This window comes from Plectropomus leopardus, chromosome 21, assembly GCF_008729295.1.
Source record: "Plectropomus leopardus isolate mb chromosome 21, YSFRI_Pleo_2.0, whole genome shotgun sequence".
Taxonomy (NCBI): domain Eukaryota; kingdom Metazoa; phylum Chordata; class Actinopteri; order Perciformes; family Serranidae; genus Plectropomus; species Plectropomus leopardus.
The window spans coordinates 16,569,909-16,597,803 of record NC_056483.1 but is presented as its reverse complement, the minus strand read 5'-3'; the positions used below and the strand labels follow the sequence as shown (position 1 = coordinate 16,597,803).

Sequence of the window (27,895 nt, the reverse complement as noted above, 5' to 3'; positions counted from 1 at the left end):
CACTTGTCCCGTTCTTTCATTGGATCAGTTGTTTCTCTCTCTGTACTGTACAACGTTATAGTGCAATTAATAAATATTGTCAAATGCAGAAACACTGTCTTCATTTTCATATCTGCAGTATTTAAAATACAAATGACTGTATGCTGAAAATAAGATACATAAAAACAACAATGATTTAGAGAAAATGACATAAAAACATGTCAAAATTCATCGTACAACACTGCTAATGTGTGTAAAGAACTGCTATTGGTGTCATGTTTGTGTGACACTTTAATCTGCATGTTATTTTTGATTGCAGTTCCCCTTTTTATTTAAAATTATACATTCTGTACACACAAAAAAACACAATTAAATATTAATTCTGCGCTTGTTTTTGTATTTTACAGCGGCTTTCATTTTCTCTTCACTTGAGCGTAGAGATCCTGTGGGTCGTCCGCAGTCTGTGTTGAGCCGTTTGCTGCTCTGGACACGTTGACCTGCGCATACAACGTGTCCTGTCCACTGTCCTGCTTTAAAGCAGAGGACAGTTCAGGTCTCCGCTTGGAGAAGTCAATCTCTCCATAATGGATGTCTTCTTCTGTTTGTCTTGATGGCTCTTCAACAACCAGCTCTTCACCTGTTTGACTCTGTGAAAGAATAAATCAAACAGGAAGTGTTTTGGGATGGTATCTTTTTATATTAAATAATAAGATCAATATGATCAATTGAAAGGGATTTCAGACAAAAAAAGGATTCAAACTTCAGCAAATACATTACTTTTGAGAAGATGTTAAACTTTCAGAGCACATAGTGCTAAACTGTTCAGGAAGTTCTCACCTGAGTCTGTTGTGCAGTTGAATGTCTCGACTTTAACCACCTGGAAGACATCAGATCAATTTTACTGTGTTTTAGGTTAGATATTACTATGGAGCCCCTGCTGATATTTGGAAAATAAACATGTGGCTAAAGGTTATTATCCTGTGACTACATGTTATTATCTTGTGGCCATGCTTTTTTTTTCAAATGTCATTAGAGGGGCTCCATACTTGTCCATGATTGTTGGCTAAAACAACAATCAACAGTCCATGGAAATGAATATAATAATTATCTCCTGGACATGCATTACTATCTCATGGCCACGACTTAATTATCTTGTGGCCACACATCAGCTATACATATTTGTATAGCACATTTCATACAACAGGGCAATTCAAAGTGCTCTGCGCAGCAATAAAACATAACAACATAATAAAAGTTTTATAATGAAAGGGAAAAGAGATAAGATCGTGAAATGGTAAAATCAATTACTAAATGATTATGGGTTAAAAGAAAAAAGGATGTGTGGATAGACACGAGTCGAAAGAATTAGTAACGCCATGACAAACTCATCCTGTAAATTCTTTCATGAAATATAACTAAACCCAAGCAATCAATACTCTAGTTGTTTATGTTTACATTGTCTTTTGTTCATGTTTGTTTGTCTTTTTTTTTTTTCTTTTGTTTTCTTATTATTTTTTTTTTATTTTTTTCAGCAAGCTTTTTTTCGTCATGTTCATAATTGAATATTATATTTTGATACTATAATAATATAATATTGAACCCCATTTTTTTTGCTTTGTTGACTTTGTATTTGTTTGTATGTATGCACAAAATGGTGAAAAAAAGGGTTTTAAATAAATAAATAAAACAATACTTAATTTAAAAAAACAAACAATAAAAACAACAAAACTAAATGGTTAAAAAAATCACTTTTAAAAATAGCAAAAGTGCAGACAAGACATGCAAAGACTGGTGGGAAACAGATATTTTTACACACAGTCATGTCATCTGCTTTAATTTGTGAAACTTACCAAATGTAGACGATGAGGCAGATGAGTAAGATGATCCCAATGATTCCTCCAAGAATTGCCTCCACTAGAACTCCTGCGCATAAAAAAAAAAACCATCTAAATTGACTAAAAAAAGATAAGTATTGAATGTAAAAACATAACTATATTTATGTCGCCTTGCAAAGTTTGAGCTTTTCATATTTACCATTAATATTAAGATTGATCCTTGCTGATGTGTCATTACCGAGCTCATTTGAGGCCACACAGTAATAAACTCCTGCTTCGGTCACATTAACACTGTAAAAGTCTCCCTCAGACACTCTGATGGGTCCATTTTCACTGATCTTGAACCAGGTGAAGTTGCGTACGGGAGGTTTGGCTCTGCTGGAGCAGGTCAGGTTCACTAAGCTACCTGCTGACACCAAACCTGGTGGACTGACGAACACTGAGGTGTTCTTAGGAGCATCTGAGTGACAAGTGGCAGGAGGGTAAGAAATGATAGATACATCAGAGTTTGAATTGATCAAGATCAAAAAAGCGGCATCGTGAGTTGATAACAATCACTGATTTTCTTACATGAAACACTGAGAGTCATTTCTTCCTCTGCTGTCTTATAGTTTCCTCCCTCCACAGGATATGAGGCAGAACAGCTGAAGTTGACTCCATCATGTTGGTCTGACAGAATGATGGTCGTCTTGATTTTAGTTGTAAGGGTTCGATCTTTGTTTCTCCTCAGTTGTGTTGTGAGGGTCTTGAGTGAGAGTCCAGGTGAGTTGGGAGGGGAGTGTGGACAGGGAGTGGACGCTGAGCAGGTTATAGTGACAAACTATTCTCCTTCAGATCACCTGAGATCTCAATTTTGGGCCTCGGAGGAGAATCTATAGTTTCAAATTATACATATTTCATGCTTAAAACCAAATAACAAGAGTCTATAGTCATGCTTGTGGCTCTGTGAGGCTGCACTTTGAGTGGTAATGTCAGCATGCTAATGTGCCACAATTATACTTATAACATGCTGATTTTTAGTGAGTACCCTCTGATATAAACCATGTGTACCATCTTAATTTCCTTTTATACTTTTACTATTCTATATTTTAGACTGAAATATTGTACATTTTGCTCCACAACATTAATACAACTGCTGTCATGTAGTGAACTAGGATATGATCTAAGGACATAACTGTAATAACCATAATAACTCTGCAAGTGTGCTCTTATGCAAAGTCACCCGAGGACAAATTAAATTTCTGTAACATCCTGTCATGGGTATTTGTTTGTGTCCTTAAAAGGAATGAACTTAAATTGAAGTTAAGCTAAGTTAATCTTCATATTAAGATTTTACATTACATATATATTTATGTGTTTATGTGAAAATGTGTTAGTTGTAACACATTTTCTTTGTCATATTTCTAATGTTTATGAATTATGAGCAGTTCCACCAAAGTCATTTCCCCTCAGAACTCCTCACATGGTTTCATTTCTATATTTTTTTAATGCAAAACTTTCTGATATTTCACAATAAAGAAAATATTCGAGAAAAGTCCGAAATGTGAACACAGATTTGTTTAGACTTGCTTTTTTTTTGTCTTATTTCCTTTCCCAGTAAACATCATTTTGTCCCCTCAAATGTTTCTTTCCATCACTGATGACAAATCGTAAAAATAACTTGAGACTTCCCCTTTTTGAAATGTTAAATGCAAAATTAAGAATGTGGGTAAAACTGTCTCAGTGGACTAATAATAGTAGTGAAGGCAAAAAAACACTCTCATCACTGGCTGGTTTTTACTGTAGTCATCTACAAAAGATATTAATAATGATACAGTAGATATTTAATTTCACTTTGAAGATTGGGTTTAAGCAATTTTAATTTTTATTCTATACAATAACATCATAGACTGACTGATAAAACAAACAAACAAAACCCTCTTACCTGTAACTGTTATTTGAAGAGGATCACAAGACGCTGTCGCTAAGAACGGCCTGTTCTCAATTCTGAAGAAGTATATGTCTGTGTAACTTACGATTAAACTGGAAAATAAAGTGGTGCACTCTTTCTGACTCAAGTCTCCAGTGATGATATTCATTGGATAGAAATTACTCTTCTTGCTGCTGTTAAATATCACATCATTTTGATTGTTGTCGAAATCGACGGTGCTTTTAATCCACACTCCGTAGGTTGTTCTTGTGCTGTCGAATTTCTTATTTGATCTAATATTATAGTTACAGGGGATCTGCAGGCAAGATCCATTCAGTGCTTTCATGTTCTTTGGCGCAGTAATCGATAGGGCTGCATCCGCAGGACAAGCAGCCAAAAGCACCTGTAAAACCATCTTCATGAAGACAGAAATAACACACAGTTTAGCAGGAATGTTTTTCATAATGGGCTTTTTTCATGTAATGTTTTTTACAATTATTATTTTTACAACAATCCCACACAAGCCTAAGGTGAGCAAACCCATTTATCCCCACCAAAAGATCCCAAAATAATGAAAGTCAGTATTGTCAGAGTGACAAAAGAACTAATGCAGAAAATATTCAAATGATTTAAGGGAAAAATGCTCTGTGGTTTGTTTCTAAATTCAAACATCAGAAAATAACCGCTGTATAAGTACTTGAAATAGCAGCATTGGTTTGTGGACTTCCGTTGTGAAGGCTTGACTTTGGTATTTCAGTTGTCGCCATGGTTTTGAGCAGGAAGTGACCATATTTGGTCGAAATGTTGGCACTGGGGAGGATTGAGGGTGGAACTGTTTCATAGACTGTGAACACCTCTGACAGTTTGTCATTCAAGTGACCTCGTCTTTAATATGCATAATACGAATCTGTAAATAAACTAATCTGAATCATTACTTTAAGCCTCATTAAAATGTAAATGGGTGAGCTGTACAGTTGTCATTAATACTGAAATCAGCTATAGAGACTAAAACTGTTTTTTGGCAGCAGCTATAAATACATTTATTTCTGCTGTTAAGTTTTGCATTTCAACATGTGGTTCTATGGGGACTGACTCTGTTTTGAAGCCGGCCTCAAGTGGCCAGTAGAGGAGCCGCAGTTTTTGGCACTTCAGCATTGGCTTCATTTTTCAGCCTTGGTGCTTAGCTTGGGAATATTAGTTACATCTAATGTGGTTTAATTTAAGCTGTAATCAGTTACAGTTAACTGAAAAATCTTGAAGAAAATTACTATTGAGAATATTCAACACCACGACAGGTCGGATTTCTCAACTCCAGACAGGCTCATCATCTTGCATTATGTGCTCACACTTTGAGTATTGTTTTTGATTGGTTCTTTGGTATACTCCTGGGACTGCTTCTGGTCTGTCAATCAAATCAATACATATTGTCATAAGCAACCTGAGCGTGCCATTGCCTGGCTGTGACCAGCTGGCCACGCCAAGGCATGTGGCCATGCTTTCAGACTTAATGCCTTTAGTGCTGGAAATTCAAAAATGTTTTCCCTCTGAAAACAGAAAAGGTCCTAACATGACAATACAGTGTAGAGTTTGTTTACCAAAATTCTGTCAAAACTGAATGCTTGATGTCCAATCTGGTTAATAAATGTAACTGCAATCAGTCGCATAAGATGCGTATAATAAAAATAATCAAATGTGATGGGTTACATTACTTTGATGAAGTAATTAAAATAGTTACATTACTTATTGCATTTTAACAGGGTAACTAGTAATCTGTAATCTATGACATTTCAAAAGTTATTTTCCCAACACTGACTGTAAATGAACCAGTGAAGTATAAAAGTGAATGAACAGATTACCTGACAGAAAGAAGACAATCAGTAGCATGTTTGCTGTCACTGTTTTCACAGACTTGACGGCCTCGACATTCATCACCTGGATTTACAAACACAGTAATATAGTAACTTTTATGAAGCACCAAACATGATTTGTACAACCACAATTTACGCTGTGGTAAGTGACTCACAGTCACAAGCCTGCAAACTGACTCTCTAAGTTAGATAAAAATAAAAAACAGTACATTTTTTTTGTCTTACCAAAGAGGCCCACATCAGTAAGAGGAAGACAATTAGATCCTTTAGTTGGTGGTTTCGAAGAGAAAATGTTTAAATTCATGGATTTCAACAGTTTAACAAACCCACTTCCCTTTTTTGCTGTTGTGATGAAAGTCAACTTCCTATGAATTAAGAACACAGAACAAGTGCAGGTTCTCACATCTGAGTAGTACAACAAGTTCTTACCTTCACTGCTAATATCCTGTCAGTCTATACCAGGGGTGGGCAACCTGAGGCTCTAGAGCCACATGCGGCTCTTTTGCCCCTCTCCGGTGGCTCCTGTGTCTCTGACTAAAAATTATATGGAAATGAACTGCGATTATTTTTTAAAGACTTTCATTCAATTTTTCAGTTGCAAAAATATGTATCCTGTACACAGAATATGAAAATGTATTTCATTAACTAAAATATGCATTGTATTTCTGTGGCCTTGGTGCCTTTTCTGATAAATTTTGCTAAATTTCAAAAATGGTGGGCGGTCCTGGATCAAAAAGGCCTGATTAGCTATGGATTCCAAATCCAAGACAGGAGAAGTCTCAGAGGAAAATGGAGAATAATAATAATAATAATAATAATAATAATAATAATAATAATAATAATAATAATAATATTAATAATAATAATAATAATAATAATAATAATAATAATAATAATAACAGTGCATGGATAGATCTTTTAATTTTTACCTCCAACACTGCAAAATTAATGTGACAAAAAAATAATAAATGGTGGTAAAACATATTAATGAATGCTCATGTAGACCCATTAATAATATTGATAGGCTAGTTTGACTATATGTATTGTGTTACCTGCGGCTCCAGACAGATTTTTTTTTTGTTTTGGGCCAGAAATGGCTCTTTTGATAGTAAAGGTTGCCGACCCCTGGTCTATACTCTCAACAGTTCACATTTTGCATGCTCATAATGAGCATAATGATAATGATATTTAAACAATTAAAAATGTGAACGTCATGTGTTGCTCACGTGGAACTTGCTGACTTGTGAACAGTCTCTGATGTTAACGCTGTTGCTTTGCATTACTGAAATGTTGAGTAAACCCTCATTAGAACAACTTCATTACTGAATAAATGACATTGTGTGTTACTGGGAAATGTGTTTTTTACAAAGCCAACATTGTATTGGATGTCGCATTAATGCAGCAGCCACCTACACATGTAAAGATAGAATAAGTGTGTTCCCTATTAACACTTCATGCTTCCTCATCATCTCAAATATCTCATTACAACCTTTAAAAAAAAGCATCTTAATAACAAATAAACGCCAGCAAACTGCTTCATTCTGCTTAAATGCTTCTGCTGTCATTTAGACTCGTTCCCTATTTGGAGCAGTGGGACTTTTATTGGCATGAATCTGACATCAAGTCACACAACATCAGCTGTGTGAGGTCAGCACGCACATTTAAACATGTCGATAAGGGACATAAAAAAAGCTACAGGATGTAGAAATTTTCAGTTTCCCTTTATTGAACTGTAGTCAATGGAAATTACATTTTTCTGTCTTGACTCCAGTTTTTTTTTCTTTATAATCAAACAAAAATAAAATTTAATGTAAATTTGATTCAGATGCAGTCTACGTTTTTACACAAACAAAACAGCATTCATTAGTTCTTCACTTGAGCATAGAGATCTTCTGGGACGTCAGCAGTCTGTGTTAAGCTGTTTGCTGTCTCTGACACTTTGACCTGCGCATACAGCGTGTCCTGCTGCTGTCCACTGTCCTGCACTGAGGTGGAAGATAGCTCAGATCTTTGCTTGGAGAAGTCGATCTCTCCATAATGGATGTTGTCTTCTTCTGTCTTACTTGTTGGCTCTATAAAGGCCAGCTGTGTACTGCTTTGACTCTGCAAACACATTAAATGTTGTTAGATGCAGCAACAAAAGATCTCATGTTGTGTCATCATTAAGTTTTACAATCTTTGTTTGCAGACAGGATATTTGGTCACATTTGTTGTGTGTTTCTTCCCTTTTTTTACTTGTAAAGATCCTCTAACAGTAGAATGTGTGTTTAGTGTTCAGTGTGAATGCTCTTGTAGATGTAGAGCGTACAGTCACTGTAGACAGATGCACAACATTTAAAGTGTATTTCTGTGGAGTGGCCAGTAGCTCAGTTGGTAGAGCTGGCGCCCCATGTGCAGTGACTAAGTCCTCCCTGCAGCGGCTGCAGGTTTGATTCCGGCCTTGGCCCTTTGCTGCATGTTGTCCCCTCTCTCTTTCTCTCCGCCTTTCAGACTTGTATTGTCCTATCACAATAAAGGTAAAAAAAATCTATAAAAGTGCGCAACTGTAAGGACAAGTTTAATGTTTTCCCACCTGACTCTGTGGTTGACTTGGATGTGTCGTATTTGAATGTCTCCTACACGCAAGAGCGCTGTGAAATAAATCAGCAATGAGAAATCTTGATCAAAGCGTAAACTGAATGTAAAGAATTTGCTCTTTGAAACAGATCACTTCATCATCATGAAGCTAAAACTTAGCTGCTTCCTTTTATTAAGCTTACAAACGCAGATGACCAGACAGATGAGTACGATGATCCCAATGATTCCTCCAAGAATCAGCCATTGTAAAGATCCATCAGCTGGTTCTGCTCCTAGAAACAAACCAACTCTAAGTGACCACTGAAAGAAGACATAAACAGAACGACGCAGCCGTTGCATAAGATGTTTGAAAGGTAAGTGGATCCAGTTCAGTGTTTACCTTTAACAGCCAGATTGATCCCTGCTGATGTGCCATTACCATGCGCATTTGAGGCCACACAGACATAAACTCCTGCTTCTGTCACATTAAAGCTGTAAAAGTCTCCCTCAGCACTCTGATGGGTCCATTTTCACTGATCTTGAACCAGGTGAAGCTGCTGACGGGAGGTTTGGCTCTGCTGGAGCAGGTCAGGTTCACACAGCTACCTGCTGACACCAAACCTGGTGGACTGACGGACACTGAGGTGTTCTTAGGAGCATCTGATGAAAACATGACATTAACTTTATTCATTAAAATCAGCCAACATCTCATGAATCATCACGAGCTGATAACAATCACTGTTTGTCTTACATGAAACACTGAGAGTCAGTTCTTCCTCTGCTGTCTTATAGTTTCCTCCCTCCACAGGATATGAGGCAGAACAGCTGAAGTTGACTCCATCATGTTGGTCTGACAGAATGATGGTTGTCTTGATTTTAGTTGTTAGGGGTTCGATCTTTGTTCTCCTCAGTTGTGTTGTGAGGGTCTTGAGTGAGAGTCCAGGTGAGTTTAGGAGGGGAGTGTGGACAGGGAGTGGACGCTGAGCAGGTTATAGTGACAAACTCATTCTCCTTCAGATCACCTGAGATCTTAATTTTGGGCCTCGGAGGAACATCTGTGGTTTCAAATCAAAACACAGATTTATAAAAAGTGAATAAGAGTTTGTGCTTTTTTCAGTTTCCCATATTTGACCATTTTCATGCAAAACTGTTACAATAGACTCAGTATATATTTGCAGAATTTAAATTAGTGGCAAAATGAAAATGAGAAAGTGCCGTTAAGGCCAAAACTGCAAATGATATCACCTTTATTCCATACGATAACATCATAGACTGATAAAACAAAATACCACTTACCTTCAACTATTATCTGAAGAGGATCACAAACAGCTGTTGCAACGAATGGCCTGTTCTCAATTCTGAAGGAGTATGTGCCTCTGTGATCTGTGCTTAAAAACTGGAAAATAAAGTGGTGCAGTTGTTCTGACGCAGGTTTCCAGTAATCTGTATTGGATAACTGTTATCTTTCTTACTGCTGTTGAAAACGACAGCTTCATTTTGGTGCCACACTCCAAATGTTGCTCTTGTACCATCAAATTTCTCTTGCCTATCTGTGGGAACACTAAAGTTACACGGGATTTGCAGACAGGATCCGCTCAGTGCTTCCATCTGCTCTGGTGTTGTAATGACCAGGGCTGACGCTTCAGGACAAGCAGCCAAGCACCTGTAAAACAGACTCATGGTGAAAATGATATGAAGCAAAATCTGCATAAACAAAAAGTTCATTATGCACAAACTACAGTTCAGCAGCAGCATGTTTGGTCCTTTGTCCTTTTAACAATGTCAAACACTTTGCAGTCTGGACATGAATGACTGGAAAAAAGTAACGTCTCCAAATAAAAGTGAGCGAAAAAACAGCTCACCTGAAATAAAGAGGACACTCAGTAACATGTTGGCCGTCACCATTTTCACAGACCGGACTGTAATGACACTCATCACCTGGATCTGACAAAAAGGGACTTTTTAATATTTTAAGCAGCATTCAGGTTATTTTAAAGGAATCTCAGATTCACACATTCAAACCAGGAACTCTCCCTGTAAAACATCATGTTAATAGGGATTAATAATCTGCAGAGTTGCACAGAAAACAGATTAAAAATAAAATCAAAATAATCCTGAGGGCGATATTTCTGCTACATCAAAACACGGCAAATTCATTTTGTTATGTAATTTATGAAAATCAGCAAAAAAGCAAAACATAAAGCAGCAAATCAGATAAAAAATCATAAAAAGCAATGACACTTGACCTTACCAAACGAGGCTGCAGTTTAAACGGGGAAACAGTTATTTGGAAACCAGGCAATTTGTGAATTTCAGCAGAGCTGCAGCAGACTTCTCTGCTAAGCCACTGTGATGTTAAAGCAAACAGACTTATTATTTAAAGCTCGATATGAAATCACTGAGAAACTGTAGAAGTACAAGAAGTTTTGGCTCCTCCTGCTCGCACCCTGCGAGTGAGGAAGTCAGCTTCTTATCTCAAAGATTTTTTTATTCTCAAAGATTTTTTTCATCACATGATTCACGTAACTCGTAACTCAGTGTGAACCTGTATACTTAGCATTGTACATTAATCCCAATAGTGTCATATTAAACAAATATCAAAATTTGAAATTGTAGTCGAGCAATGCACATAAAATATTGACATGTACAGCTGTAAGACAGCTCAGAATAAGACAGCTGCTCTAAATGTTTTGCAGAAGGGCAAAACCTAGCAGGCTTACTTTCCCTGTTTGCTTTAAGTTTTCGGCTTTTTCCCAGGGCTCTGGTCATGATTTTGCAAATTTACATCTCACCACTTCTCTCTGGTGTTCTTACTTTGGTCCTTACGCCACACATAACTGTATTTCATCACATCAAAAGCATCAAAACAACATGACATACAGTAAATATCCTCTTTTTTTGTGGTAATTAAAGATCTGTGAGGTGTCTCATGTCTTGGAGGATTAATAAGGATATTTAATGACGTCACCTCGCGCCTGATGCCTCAATTTATTCTGAAGTGTTATCAACCAAATTATTATTTCACACATGTAGCTACAACAGAGTTTAGTAAGCCGACTTGTACATAGTCTTTATCACTGCTGCTCTGCAATACAGCGCTGATGAGAGAACCTCACTGATTAAAATGCTTTGTTTAATTTAAGGCTTTTATTTTGGCAGTCATCCACACATGCATATACAGACACAACTGACAGAATAACAGACAAATACCATCTCTTTCTATTTCCTCACACAAAACTTGTGTTTTAGCTGTGTAAGATAGTGCTGATTTATGGCGTCCTTATTATCTTTCTTTGCCTCAAATGTGTTTTCTTTGTGTGTGCAAATATATATTATCACACAAAACAAACTAATGATGAAGTTTCAGTTTATTGTCCCTGAGTCCTCAAATGAGGACATCACAAACCTGATTAACACACAGATTCATATACAGTTACAAAATGAACAAATTCAAAGGCTTTTACACATGTTGCATTACTTACAAATTTGTTTTGCACAGCCATGTTTAGTCATTGAATCGAACAGTTTTAATTTTATTTTTTAATTTTATTTTTAATTTTTAAAAATGTATACTTTTAATCAGTCATCTACACATGCATATACAGACACAGCTGACAGACTAAATATTTTCACTGTCCTTGTGCCTTACTATATATACTATATATTTGTACATACATAAAATCGCTATTGAGGCAACAAGAAACAATGATAAGGACGCCATAAATCAGCACAAACACAAACTAATGATGACGCTACAGTGAAAATGTGAAAATAACTTTGTTCGTTAAAATCAGCCGACATCTCATGAATCATCATGCAAACCCGAATACCTTGTTATGTACGTTAATATAATAGCAACTGTTGTGACACTGTGTTGCAACTGTAACTCAGATTGCTGTATATAGATAACAACAGTGAGAGTAAAAAAGAGGATGGTTACAGGACATAATGACTTAGATGATCCTAGATTTGTGTACTTTTTGTTGTAAACCGTGAAATGTCATATCATAAAAGAAGGTAAGAAGAAACATGATATGTCCAAATCTTTTATTTCACACAGGATTTTTGATTTAAAGGGTACAAAGAAGTACAGACGTAGTTCAATTAGTACCCTTACTGCCAATAAAATATTAAGAACTAATTTGGACACTCTTATCAAGAGAGAGCTTTTTTAAATTTTCCAAAAATAACCAATTTCCTCCGCAGATTTGCGAACATTTGCTCAATTTTTTGAACATGACGTCATATGCCAAACTTTTTTCATTTTCCTGTAATTCATTCGAATACACTGATATACCTCAGGCTTTAAATGCTTTGCTTCATGCAATTCATCAAAATATTGTGGAAAAACAGACAAGATGCCACAGAGAGTACTTTTGACACGTCTTGCAATGAATGTGGTTTTCTCTAGAAGGACTTGTGCCACGCTGCTTCCCGTTTTTTCGTGATGTGTGGCACTGCCAGAACATGTCAAGATAATTGTAGTCAGGAATAAAAGCTTACACTGAATGTTTAACACAAGTTGTCCTACATACTCACACACTTCTGACATGATGAAAGAAACTGTTACTTATAGATCACTTATCAATTAAATCCAGTGATGGAAAGTAACTAAGTAAAACTAACTAAGATCTTACTGATAGATGAGTTCCAGCACATTTAGTATAACACTGTAGTACAATCTGTCTCAGCTGCTAGAAGGTCAAAGGTCAGGCTCTGCTGCAATATTGGTGAGGACTGAGCATGATCAAAGTCAAAGTAAGTAAAAATAAATTCATTTGGATTTTTTTCACTTGTCCCGTTCTTTCATTGGATCAGTTGTTTCTCTCTCTGTACTGTACAACGTTATAGTGCAATTAATAAATATTGTCAAATGCAGAAACACTGTCTTCATTTTCATATCTGCAGTATTTAAAATACAAATGACTGTATGCTGAAAATAAGATACATAAAAACAACAATGATTTAGAGAAAATGACATAAAAACATGTCAAAATTCATCGTACAACACTGCTAATGTGTGTAAAGAACTGCTATTGGTGTCATGTTTGTGTGACACTTTAATCTGCATGTTATTTTTGATTGCAGTTCCCCTTTTTATTTAAAATTATACATTCTGTACACATAAAACACAATTAAATATTAATTCTGCACTTGTTTTTGTATTTTACAGCGGCTTTCATTTTCTCTTCACTTGAGCGTAGAGATCCTGTGGGTCGTCCGCAGTCTGTGTTGAGCCGTTTGCTGCTCTGGACACGTTGACCTGCGCATACAACGTGTCCTGTCCACTGTCCTGCTTTAAAGCAGAGGACAGTTCAGGTCTCCGCTTGGAGAAGTCAATCTCTCCATAATGGATGTCTTCTTCTGTTTGTCTTGATGGCTCTTCAACAACCAGCTCTTCACCTGTTTGACTCTGTGAAAGAATAAATCAAACAGGAAGTGTTTTGGGATGGTATCTTTTTATATTAAATAATAAGATCAATATGATCAATTGAAAGGGATTTCAGACAAAAAAAGGATTCAAACTTCAGCAAATACATTACTTTTGAGAAGATGTTAAACTTTCAGAGCACATAGTGCTAAACTGTTCAGGAAGTTCTCACCTGAGTCTGTTGTGCAGTTGAATGTCTCGACTTTAACCACCTGGAAGACATCAGATCAATTTTACTGTGTTTTAGGTTAGATATTACTATGGAGCCCCTGCTGATATTTGGAAAATAAACATGTGGCTAAAGGTTATTATCCTGTGACTACATGTTATTATCTTGTGGCCATGCTTTTTTTTTCAAATGTCATTAGAGGGGCTCCATACTTGTCCATGATTGTTGGCTAAAACAACAATCAACAGTCCATGGAAATGAATATAATAATTATCTCCTGGACATGCATTACTATCTCATGGCCACGACTTAATTATCTTGTGGCCACACATCAGCTATACATATTTGTATAGCACATTTCATACAACAGGGCAATTCAAAGTGCTCTGCGCAGCAATAAAACATAACAACATAATAAAAGTTTTATAATGAAAGGGAAAAGAGATAAGATCGTGAAATGGTAAAATCAATTACTAAATGATTATGGGTTAAAAGAAAAAAGGATGTGTGGATAGACACGAGTCGAAAGAATTAGTAACGCCATGACAAACTCATCCTGTAAATTCTTTCATGAAATATAACTAAACCCAAGCAATCAATACTCTAGTTGTTTATGTTTACATTGTCTTTTGTTCATGTTTGTTTGTCTTTTTTTCTTTTGTTTTCTTATTATTTTATTTTATTTTATTTTTTTCAGCAAGCTTTTTTTCATCATGTTCATAATTGTTATTTCTTTCTTACTTCTACCCAATCCCAATATTGAACCCCATTTTTTTGCTTTGTTGACTTTGTATTTGTTTGTATGTATGCACAAAATGGTGAAAAAAAGGGTTTAAATAAATAAATAAATAAAACAATACTTAATTTAAAAAAACAAACAATAAAAACAACAAAACTAAATGGTTAAAAAAATCACTTTTAAAAATAGCAAAAGTGCAGACAAGACGTGCAAAGACTGGTGGGAAACAGATATTTTTACACACAGTCATGTCATCTGCTTTAATTTGTGAAACTTACCAAATGTAGACGATGAGGCAGATGAGTAAGATGATCCCAATGATTCCTCCAAGAATTGCCTCCACTAGAACTCCTGCGCATAAAAAAAACCCATCTAAATTGACTAAAAAAAGATAAGTATTGAATGTAAACATATAACTATATTTATGTCGCCTTGCAAAGTTTGAGCTTTTCATATTTACCATTAATATTAAGATTGATCCTTGCTGATGTGCCATTACCGAGCTCATTTGAGGCCACACAGTAATAAACTCCTGCTTCGGTCACATTAACACTGTAAAAGTCTCCCTCAGACACTCTGATGGGTCCATTTTCACTGATCTTGAACCAGGTGAAGTTGCGTACGGGAGGTTTGGCTCTGCTGGAGCAGGTCAGGTTCACACAGCTACCTGCTGACACCAAACCTGGTGGACTGACGATCACTGAGGTGTTCTTAGGAGCATCTGAGTGACAAGTGGCAGGAGGGTAAGAAATGATAGATACATCAGAGTTTGAATTGATCAAGATCAAAAAAGCGGCATCGTGAGTTGATAACAATCACTGATTTTCTTACATGAAACACTGAGAGTCAGTTCTTCCTCTGTTGTCTTATAGTTTCCTCCCTCTACAGGATATGAGGCAGAACAGCTGAAGTTGACTCCATCATGTTGGTCTGACAGAATGATGGTCGTCTTGATTTTAGTTGTGAGGGTTCGATCTTTGTTCTCCTCAGTTGTGTTGTGAGGGTCTTGAGTGAGAGTCCAGGTGAGTTTAGGAGGGGAGTGTGGACAGGGAGTGGACGCTGAGCAGGTTATAGTGACAGACTTATTCTCCTTCAGATCACCTGAGATCTCAATTTTGGGCCTCGGAGGAGAATCTATAGTTTCAAATTATACATATTTCATGCTTAAAACCAAATAACAAGAGTCTATAGTCATGCTTGTGGCTCTGTGAGGCTGCACTTTGAGTGGTAATGTCAGCATGCTAATGTGCCACAATTATACTTATAACATGCTGATTTTTAGCGAGTACCCTATGATATAAACCATGTGTACCATCTTAATTTGCTTTATACTTTTACTATTCTATATTTTAGACTGAAATGTTGTACATTTTGCTCCACAACATTAATACAACTGCTGTCATGTAGTGAACTAGGATATGATCTAAGGACATAACTGTAATAACCATAATAACTCTGCAAGTGTGCTCTTATGCAAAGTCACCCGAGGACAAATTAAATTTCTGTAACATCCTGTCATGGGTATTTGTTTGTGTCCTTAAAAGGAATGAACTTAAATTGAAGTTAAGCTAAGTTAATCTTCATATTAAGATTTTACATTACATATATATTTATGTGTTTATGTGAAAATGTGTTAGTTGTAACACATTTTCTTTGTCATATTTCTAATGTTTATGAATTATGAGCAGTTCCACCAAAGTCATTTCCCCTCAGAACTCCTCACATGGTTTCATTTCTATATTTTTTTAATGCAAAACTTTCTGATATTTCACAATAAAGAAAATATTCGAGAAAAGTCCGAAATGTGAACACAGATTTGTTTAGACTTGCTTTGTTTTGTCTTATTTCCTTTCCCAGTAACCATCTTTTGTCCCCTCAAATGTTTCTTTCCATCACTGATGGCAAATAGTAAAAATAACTTGAGACTTCCCCTTTTTGAAATGTTAAATGCAAAATTAAGAATGTGGGTAAAACTGTCTCAGTGGACTAATAATAGTAGTGAAGGCAAAAAAACACTCTCATCACTGGCTGGTTTTTACTGTAGTCATCTACAAAAGATATTAATAATGATACAGTAGATATTTAATTTCACTTTGAAGATTGGGTTTAAGCAATTTTAATTTTTATTCTATACAATAACATCATAGACTGACTGATAAAACAAACAAACAAAACCCTCTTACCTGTAACTGTTATTTGAAGAGGATCACAAGACGCTGTCGCTAAGAACGGCCTGTTCTCAATTCTGAAGAAGTATATGTCTGTGTAACTTACGATTAAACTGGAAAATAAAGTGGTGCACTCTTTCTGACTCAAGTCTCCAGTGATAGTCATTGGATAGAAATTACTCTTCTTGCTGCTGTTAAATATCACATCATTTTGATTGTTGTCGAAATCGACGGTGCTTTTAATCCACACTCCGTAGGTTGTTCTTGTGCTGTCGAATTTCTTATTTGATCTAATATTATAGTTACAGGGGATCTGCAGGCAAGATCCATTCAGTGCTTTCATGTTCTTTGGCGCAATAATCAATAGGGCTGCATCCGCAGGACAAGCAGCCAAAGCACCTGTAAAACCATCTTCATGAAGACAGAAATAACACACAGTTTAGCAGGAATGTTTTTCATAATGGGCTTTTTTCATGTAATGTTTTTTACAATTATTATTTTTACAACAATCCCACACAAGCCTAAGGTGAGCAAACCCATTTATCCCCACCAAAAGATCCCAAAATAATGAAAGTCACTATTGTCAGAGTGACAAAAGAACTAATGCAGAAAATATTCAAATGATTTAAGGGAAAAATGCTCTGTGGTTTGTTTCTAAATTCAAACATCAGAAAATAACCGCTGTATAAGTACTTGAAATAGCATTGGTTTGTGGACTTCCGTTGTGAAGGCTTGACTTTGGTATTTCAGTTGTCGCCATGGTTTTGAGCAGGAAGTGACCATATTTGGTCGAAATGTTGGCACTGGGGAGGATTGAGGGGTGGAACTGTTTCATAGACTGTGAACACCTCTGACAGTTTGTCATTCAAGTGGCCTCGTCTTTAATATGCATAATACGAATCTGTAAATAAACTAATCTGAATCATTACTTTAAGCCTCATTAAAATGTAAATGGGTGAGCTGTACAGTTGTCATTAATACTGAAATCAGCTATAGAGACTAAAACTGTTTTTTGGCAGCAGCTATAAATACATTTATTTCTGCTGTTAAGTTTTGCATTTCAACATGTGGTTCTATGGGGACTGACTCTGTTTTGAAGCCGGCCTCAAGTGGCCAGTAGAGGAGCCGCAGTTTTTGGCACTTCAGCATTGGCTTCATTTTTCAGCCTTGGTGCTTAGCTTGGGAATATTAGTTACATCTAATGTGGTTTAATTTAAGCTGTAATCAGTTACAGTTAACTGAAAAATCTTGAAGAAAATTACTATTGAGAATATTCAACACCACGACAGGTCGGATTTCTCAACTCCAGACAGGCTCATCATCTTGCATTATGTGCTCACACTTTGAGTATTGTTTTTGATTGGTTCTTTCGTATACTCCTGGGACTGCTTCTGGTCTGTCAATCAAATCAATACATATTGTCATAAGCAACCTGAGCGTGCCATTGCCTGGCTGTGACCAGCTGGCCACGCCAAGGCATGTGGCCATGCTTTCAGACTTAATGCCTTTAGTGCTGGAAATTCAAAAATGTTTTCCCTCTGAAATCAGAAAAGGTCCTAACATGACAATACAGTGTAGAGTTTGTTTACCAAAATTCTGTCAAAACTGAATGCTTGATGTCCAATCTGGTTAATAAATGTAACTGCAATCAGTCGCATAAGATGCGTCTAATAAAAATAATCAAATGTGATGGGTTACATTACTTTGATGAAGTAATTAAAATAGTTACATTACTTATTGCATTTTAACAGGGTAACTAGTAATCTGTAATCTATGACATTTCAAAAGTTATTTTCCCAACACTGACTGTAAATGAACCAGTGAAGTATAAAAGTGAATGAACAGATTACCTGACAGAAAGAAGACAATCAGTAGCATGTTTGCTGTCACTGTTTTCACAGACTTGACGGCCTCGACATTCATCACCTGGATTTACAAACACAGTAATATAGTAACTTTTATGAAGCACCAAACATGATTTGTACAACCACAATTTACGCTGTGGTAAGTGACTGACAGTCACAAGCCTGCAAACTGACTCTCTAAGTTAGATAAAAATAAAAAACAGTACATTTTTTTGTCTTACCAAAGAGGCCCACATCAGTAAGAGGAAGACAATTAGATCCTTTAGTTGGTGGTTTCGAAGAGAAAATGTTTAAATTCATGGATTTCAACAGTTTAACAAACCCACTTCCCTTTTTTGCTGTTGTGATGAAAGTCAACTTCCTATGAATTAAGAACACAGAACAAGTGCAGGTTCTCACATCTGAGTAGTACAACAAGTTCTTACCTTCACTGCTAATATCCTGTCAGTCTATACCAGGGGTGGGCAACCTGAGGCTCTAGAGCCACATGCGGCTCTTTTGCCGCTCTCCGGTGGCTCCTGTGTCTCTGACTAAAAATTATATGGAAATGAACTGCGATTATTTTTTAAAGACTTTCATTCAATTTTTCAGTTGCAAAAATATGTATCCTGTACACAGAATATGAAAATGTATTTCATTAACTAAAATATGCATTGTATTTCTGTGGCCTTGGTGCCTTTTCTGCTAAATTTTGCTAAATTTCAAAAATGGTGGGCGGTCCTGGATCAAAAAGGCCTGATTAGCTATGGATTCCAAATCCAAGACAGGAGAAGTCTCAGAGGAAAATGGAGAAGTTATTAGTGCATAGAGATAATAATAACAGTGCATGGATAGATCTTTTCACCGCCAACACTGCAAAGTTAATGTAACAAAAAATTAGAAATAGTGGTTAAACATATTAAGGAATGCTCATGTAGACCCGTTAATAATATTGATAAGCTAGTTTGACTATATGTGTTGTGTTACCTGCGGCTCCAGACAGATTTTTTTTTTTTGTTTTGGGCCAGAAATGGCTCTTTTGATAGTAAAGGTTGCCGACCCCTGTACTATACTATGATGTTTTCATCACAATTTGGACCGCGTATTATTCTTTGACGTTTTGATCAAACTTTGAATGACATACTATACATGACGTTTGATCATATTTTTGACAACATAGTATACTATGAAGTTTTGATTAGATTTCGGATGACTGTGATGACTAGTATACTGTGATGTTTTCCTCACATTATGGACACCATACTATATTATGATGTTTTGACCAAACTTTGGAGGACATACCATACTATGACATTTTGATTATATTTTAGACGACATACGATACTTGTAGTTTTGCCTCATTTTCTTTGGGTCATGATAATCCTAATTTTCTTTGTTGATAAATAACTTCACCAAAATATCTGGTTTTCTGTTGTTTCCCTTTACCCCTCTCAAGCTGGGTCCAACAGGTCATGTTTAGAGAAAGTTACAGCACTTCTTATTTGGAAGAAAAAAATACACTTTACAATAACTGGCACACTAAAAATAAGAAGTGAATACAGATTGGACTATGCGGTGTGTTGTTGTCTTCATAGTGAACATGACATCTTTGTCTCCTTCTGGCTCATTATGGTTTTACTTCAACAGCACTGTTGACATAGTCTGCTTCTGTTACATCCTATAGAAATGAAACAACACACAGAGAGTGATGTCAGTGCTATGCAGTAAATTTACTGCAGCGGAAAAGCCTAGCTACTGTAAAAATATAAGAAAATAGAAAGTTTTGTTGTTTTTATGGAGGAATAATTTGAATCTGGTTTTTAAAAACCTTAGTCTTTTAATATTTTTGCCTGTGACAGATTTTACCTGTATGATTGTTGTAAATTGAACTACCAAAAAAATTCTACAAATTTATCTTTGCCAATTGGTTCTAAAGAGTTAAATTATATGGATTTGCTGATCAATAATGAAATAGCTCTCCCCATCTGGTGGCTTACCTTGTCTGCTTTGGTTGAGTGTCTTGATCTAAACCAGCTGGAAGAAAAAATAAAAAATAAATGAAGGTTTTCTTGTTTATGCTGTAATGATATTGAACTGTGTCGAACCAATTAGTGTGCTGCAAAAGATATCGCAGAAAAGTTCGTCTCACCACTCAAAGATGACCAGCGTACTGACGAGCATTAGGATTCCCAGGATCTTCAGTATAACTTGAACACCAACTGATCGAGACTGTTGATCTCCTGCAACACAACAGCACGCTCACCTCCTGCTGAAAGGGACATTTCATCACTCTGAAACATCTTCATATCTGTCGTACCTTCAAATATCAGCTGACGTCCTGTTGACAGCTGAATGTCCACATCGTTTCTGCATCCACAATAATACAATCTGCCTCGATCACCGTCGGTCACCTTAAATCCATAAACCTGTGTATCGACTTTGATCATTTCCAGTCTGCTGTCACTCATCATGAACCACACAAAGTTGACAACAGGAGGGTTTCCTCTGCAGGAGCAGGTCAGGTTCACCACGCTGCCCACTGACACTGGATCAGTGGGACTGATGATTACTGAAGTGTCCCTGGGAGAGTCTGCAAGATTTGGCACATGACATGAAAAGATCAGTTGTCTTGCCACCTGCTGTCTCTCCATAAAACACAATAAATGAAGTCTTACATGAAACACTGAGAGTCATTTCTTCCTCTGCTGTCTTATAGTTTCCTCCCTCCACAGGATATGAGGCAGAACAGCTGATGTTGACTCCATCATGTTGGTCTGACAAAATGATGGTCGTCTTGATTTTAGTTGTGAGGGTTCGGTCTGTGTTTTCCTCGATTGTGTTGTGTGGGTCTTGTGTAAGAGTCCAGGTGAGTTTGGGAGGGGAGTGTGGACAGGGAGTGGACGCTGAGCAGGTTATAGTGACAGACTCATTCTCCTTCAGATCACCTGAGATCTTAATTCTGGGCCTCGGAGGAGAATCTGTGATTAAAAAACAGAAACAGAAATTATTCATTCATTCATTAATTTCATTATAGACTATAGACTGATTTTAAAAATCTCTCTTACCTTGAACAGTTATTTGAAGAGGATCACAAGCAGCTGTTGCCCTTGTATTCACTGTCCTCAATTCTGAAGTAGTACATGTCTGTGTAACTTGGGATTAACTAGAAAATAAAGTGGTGCAGTTTCTCTCACTCAGGTCTCCAGTAATATTCATTGGATAGATGTTATTTGTTTTACTACTGTCAGAAATCACATTGTTTGGATGTATGAAATGATTATAGTCACTTTTAATCCACTTTCCAATGGGTGTCATGCCATTCACATAGTTTGAGTCATTTCTAATGTAACATGGGATTTGCAGACACGATCCGCTCAGTGCTTCCATCTTTTGTGGAGCAGTTATTAAGGGGGCTGACCCTGCAGGACAAGCAGCCAAAGCTCCTATAAAACAAACTCATGATTAAAATCAGGTAAAACAAACCTCTGTGAATAGACAGAATCAGCAGCAGGATGCTGCCTGTCGCTTATCCAAAATTCGCTAACCAAAATTAATCCAAAATCTAAACAAACAGCTCACCTGAGAGAAAGAGGATATGGAGTAACATGTTGACAGTTGTAAAACTCACAGACAGGGCTGCCATCACCTACAAAAGCATTAACTACTTTTTAAACATGTTTCTGGAGACATCAAAGTATGTGACTAAAGTATGTTCATAACGAGCAACAAAATAAAATGATTTTCCTGAAGGAACGTCAGTAAAAGGTGGAAAAAAATCTTGTCTTACCACACAAGTCCAAATCAGAAAGACAGCAGGTGATGAGATCCTTCGATGGATGATTTCAATGTGAATATCAATTTGTGCCAATAGCTGAAGTGCAAATAACCAACTTCCCTGTTTAGTGGGTAAAAATTTCAGACTTCCCATGCATCAAATGACATATTAATGGCAGCTGATTTTGTTCAACATCTGCTAAATATCCACTGAGCTGAATGACTTATACATATATCTTATATCATATATCTTATATCAAAGCAATACAGGCAGTTATCAGCTTTAAAGGTCATATTCTGTGTGTGCCTGTTTGCTATGCCTTCTAATATGTCAGATATTTCATATAAATTACAAGAAATAATGAACTGATTTGAGCACATAGAAAATATTATTAACAGCATGTATTGAGAATAATAAAGTAACATATTGCCAACATCTGTTCAGCTTGCTCTCCAGGCAGAAAGAAGCAGATGAGAGTTCAGTATAATACACAGCTGAACACATCAAATGAGTCAGCCGTTTTGGTGCCGGCTTGGTGTGTCAGGGCCCCTATGCCACAGAAGCAAAACATAATTTCAGTTTACAGTGTAGTTAATTGTGGGGTTCCTCAAAGGCCCATCCCATTAACTAAACAAGTCATTTTGCAGGGGTTGTGTTTTGGGGCCCAATGGCTTCATGTGATAGACATTGTAGGTCATTGTAAGTCCACTTTTGGTCAAACGTACAATTGGCTTTAAAAGCCTGCCGCTGGTCCTAGCGGCTTGATGACACCTACTGTGTGTTCCAGTATCCATAGTACGGCACTTTTTAGTATGCCAGAGAAAGATTAAGTTTGTCCAAATACATACACTGAAAAAAGAGAATTGCTTACCAACTTAAAATAATGACTTCAGTCAATGACTGACGTTTTTTCAACTCAAATTCTAAACAACTGTGTTAATCAAACATAACTTGATTTGAAAAAACCTAATTCATTTATGTGTTACCGAATGAAGTAATTATATTTAATTATGGTTAAAATTGTCTTTTTTCAGTGTAGTTTGTTAAATGCAGTATGCAAAAATACCCAGATGACAACAACAACAACAACAACAACAAAAGAATATAACAATGATAGAGAAATGCATATATGGGCTAATATGACTGTCGTGAATATAAATATCCGGCAAATGTTTTTTTCTGTTTTTTTTATCTTCATTTTATCAGATATATGACCAAGGGAGTCAAAGTTTGGGACATAGTGTTATGAAGAAGTTGTATGTCCCTGTCCATGTGTATTTTATAAGTATACAAAGCCTGCATAATTCACCTAAAGTAAACTGGATTATTTTAAGATGTGTCTTCAAACACATTAAGTACAAAACATGATATCGCCCGACCATGGTTCTTTTCCTAAACCCAGCCTACATAACTTTACTTTCCTAAATCCAAGCTGGTAACTTTATGTTATGTATGTGACTTCAAAGTAAGTACATAACATGACGACACCAAACCACGACTATTTTCCTAAATCTAAACTAACTGGTAGAGCTGCTAATTTGTAAGATAACCAGGACACATTGATATATTAATCTTTAAATGAGACACAATTCAGATACTTCATGTAAACTATCAGAGGGCTTTTTGATTTTCCCTTTCTTTTGTTTTGTCTGGCGTTATAATAAATGACAAATAAATGACATGCAGAGTTCAGCCTCCAGCTGAAAGACACTGCATCCCTCATGGGGGATGACAGTTGTACAAAAAGACCGACTTGTTGCACAAGATTTGACCACAGTGAGGACACATAGTTCATAGTTTACTGTAATTCAGTCAGTATGATGCTTTTTTGCCAGCCATTGTTATTAATGTAATTTCATTTTCCTTTTCTCGTAGCAAATCACTAATATATCTGTGGTTATATTGTATTTTTCTGAATGCTGGACTTGTTTTAAAGACTTGAAATTAAAGAACCAGAAGCAAAAGCGTGTAACTGAAATTTCAGGAAGAGCAAATACAATGAACAAGATGCTCCAGGTGAGTGGGAGGAAGTTGCAACACTGGGAAGTAGTCATATAATTAGTTGAGATGAACAAAACAGTACATTAGCACACCTTATTTAAAAAAAAAAGTCATTTGACACATGGGATGTTTTAAATTACAAACTGAAAACAGGGAAGATGGTTAATTGCACTTAAGCAGAAATTTACAAAGTGATATTCACTTTGACATCAGCCATCAGAGGATCTCATCATTGCTGTCTTTTTTTGCTCTCCTTTGGTAAGACAAGATTATTATGAATTTAGTTTTATGATTTTCCTTTTATCATAGTATTTTGTTGCTTGTCAGAAATTCCACAAAAACAAAAACATTAAAAAACAAACATGATCTAATATTTAATTTGATAATTATGTTTTGCAGAATTAAGCTGTAAGAAGCTTGCTCTGGCTGCATTTTACCACTGACATAATGTTTTGAATTTACTTCTGAAGTTAAATGAACTCTTTATTTATATGCACTGTATGTTGAGATTTTGTTGCAAGCACTTACATTCTTTGATGTGTCCAGGAACATTTTTAACCACATGATTGTGTTTGCAGGTGATGGCAGCCCTGTCTGTGAATATTGCAACTGTCAACATGTTACTTCATATCCTCTTTCTCTCAGGTGAGCTGGTTGTTCATACAGCACCAATTTTGCAATTGTTTACATCTTCATGATTTATAATGAAATTGCATGGGAAAAAATGCTGCTGATGCATATTTCTTTATATAGATATTTATTCCACCTTATATTAATCATGTGTCTGACTTTGAAGGTGCTTCAGCTGTCTGTTACCTCTCCATTACTGCACCACAGGAGATGGAAGCACTGAGTGGATCTTGTCTACAAATCCCATGCAACTTTAGCACTGTACCAGAACAAAATGTTAATGGAATAAGACAAACTGGAATTTGGATTAAAAATCACCATAGACATTACATATATCCAAACAATGTGTTTTTGAACAGTAGTAAGGCAGTTAACTACTATGCAGGAAATATCACTGGAAACCTAAGTGAGAAAAACTGCACAACTTTATTTTATAATGTAATCCCAAGTTACACAGACACGTACTATTTCAGAATTGTGGACAGTAAATACAGGGCAACAGCTGCTTGTAATCCTCTTCAAATAACTGTTCAAGGTAGGGGAGGCTTTTTTTGTCATAATTTTATAATGTTGTACGTAAGAAAAAACAAGAAAATGAAGTACAGTTTACGTTTCTGTTTTTTTAACCACAGATGTTCCTCCGAGGCCCAGAATTAAGATCTCAGGTGATCTGAAGGAGAATGAGTCTGTCACTATAACCTGCTCAGCGTCCACTCCCTGTCCACACTCCCCTCCTAAACTCACCTGGAATCTCACACAAGACCCACACAACACAATCGAGGAAAACACAGATCGAACCCTCACAACTAAAATCAAGACGACCATCATTCTGTCAGACCAACATGATGGAGTCAACATCAGCTGTTCTGCCTCATATCCTGTGGAGGGAGGAAACTATAAGACAGCAGAGGAAGAAATGACTCTCAATGTTTCATGTAAGACTTCATTTATTGTGTTTTATGGAGATGACAGCAGGTGGCAAGACAACTGATCTTTTCATGCCAAATCTTGCAGACTCTCCCAGGGACACTTCAGTAATCATCAGTCCCACTGATCCAGTGTCAGTGGGCAGCGTGGTGAACCTGACCTGCTCCTGCAGAGGAAACCCTCCTGTTGTCAACTTTGTGTGGTTCATGATGAGTGACGGCAGACTGGAAATGATCAAAGTCGAATACACAGGTTTATGGATTTAAGGTGACCGACGGTGATCGAGGCAGATTGTATTATTGTGGATGCAGAAACGATGTGGACATTCAGCTGTCAACAGGACGTCAGCTGATATTTGAAGGTACGACAGATATGAAGATGTTTCAGAGTGATGAAATGTCCCTTTCAGCAGGAGGTGAGCGTGCTGTTGTGTTGCAGGAGATCAACAGTCTCGATCAGTTGGTGTTCAAGTTATACTGAAGATCCTGGGAATCCTAATGCTCGTCAGTACGCTGGTCATCTTTGAGTGGTGAGATGAACTTTTTTATTTTCTTATTTTTCTGCAGCTACACAATAATTGGTGTCATTTTAAATGTGGTTTGGCACAGATCACGATCATTACAGCATAAACAAGAAAACCTTCATTTATTCTTTTTCTTCCAGCTGGTTTAGATCAAGACACTCCACCAAAGCAGAGAAGGTAAGCCACCAGATGAGCAGAGCTATTTTATTTTCTCATTTAGCTCTTGAGAGTCAGTTATGTACAATAGTTATGCAGAAATAATCTTTCAAAGGCCATAATATTTAAAGAGCAGCATCTGTAAAACGGAATCACCTTAAAAAGATGATATGGTGAGCATCATCATGAGAGGATCTTATTGTGGTTGTTTGCGTCATCTGCTGCTCTTTTAGTTGTTTGTCGTGAGGCCCTGTGACACAGCTGCAGCTAAGCGGTACAAAAAATGACATGTTGCAACTATTTGATCTTTCAGAGCACTGACACCACTCTGTGTGTTGTTTCATTTCTACAGGACGCAGAAGAAGCAGTCTATGTCAACAGTGCTGTGGAGTTAAATTCACGATGAGCCAGGAGACCAGGAGGATGTTCACTATAATTATGACATACTATATTTTCTATTCTGCATTCATGTCTTAATTTCAGTCTGCCACTTTCAATAAAGTGTGGATTTTCCCTGTTAATTTTCTAAATGTGGGTGTTTTTTTATTTTCTGCCCCTCGTTCCTAAAATCAGCATAACACAAAAAGGTAAAACATCTTCTTTAATCATTTATCTCTTGAGCTGATTTATGCTTCTGATTTTTTTTTTTTTTTTTTGCTCTATAGATTTCAAAAAGATGCACAGATCATGTGTTTAGTTTTCATCACTTAGCTTCTTTTCCATGGGATGCTTTTCACATTTTTTGAAAAAAAAAAAAAGGTGCTTAGGAGGAAAGCAATTTACTTCTGCATGACTTATTCTTTTTTTTTTTTAATATGCCAATATAGAATTACTGCGATATCATTATGATTTTTGCATAAATTCCTTAAAAATGCTTTATTGAAAGAACAACAAAATAGATTTGTATTTCAAAAAAAGGAAACTTAGAAAAAAAACATTCCTGTTTATAACAGCCTTTATCTGTTTCCCTTTATGTTTAAGTATAGATTTCAATGAGTGGCCACTGAAGGCATCGTAAAGTCCCGGTCTGTGCCTGCACACTTTACTGTACAACAGATCTAAGAGTTTCTGATACAGAGAGACACATATTGCAGTGGGAAATACCACAGAAGCAGTTTTGTATATTTTGCCAGGTGTTTACATGTCTGTGTGTCTGTCCTGGTCAGCACTTACTCAGAGTTGTGGATTACTGTGTTGTTGTTGGAGTGGTCCCATCGTGGGGTGGTTTTTAACATATATTTGTAGTAGTAACTAAAATTTGGTTATATACACAAAGGCTTCAGGTTTATTATTATCATTATTATAACAAAGAAAAATAAAGCTAGCTGCCCTTAGGTTCTTGCTTAAATATACAATACACAATTGTGTCCCATGAATGTGTGCCT

At 36.5% G+C, this 27,895-nt stretch overlaps 2 pseudogenes; one reads left to right on the top strand and one right to left on the bottom strand.

Annotated features, from left to right (window-relative positions):
* Positions 1 to 345: 345 nt before the first annotated feature.
* On the bottom strand, positions 346 to 22,313 carry LOC121960991 (annotated as a pseudogene).
* Positions 22,314 to 24,471: 2,158 nt separating this feature from the next.
* Positions 24,472 to 27,144, top strand: LOC121960435 (annotated as a pseudogene).
* The last annotated feature ends 751 nt before the right edge of the window (positions 27,145 to 27,895 follow it).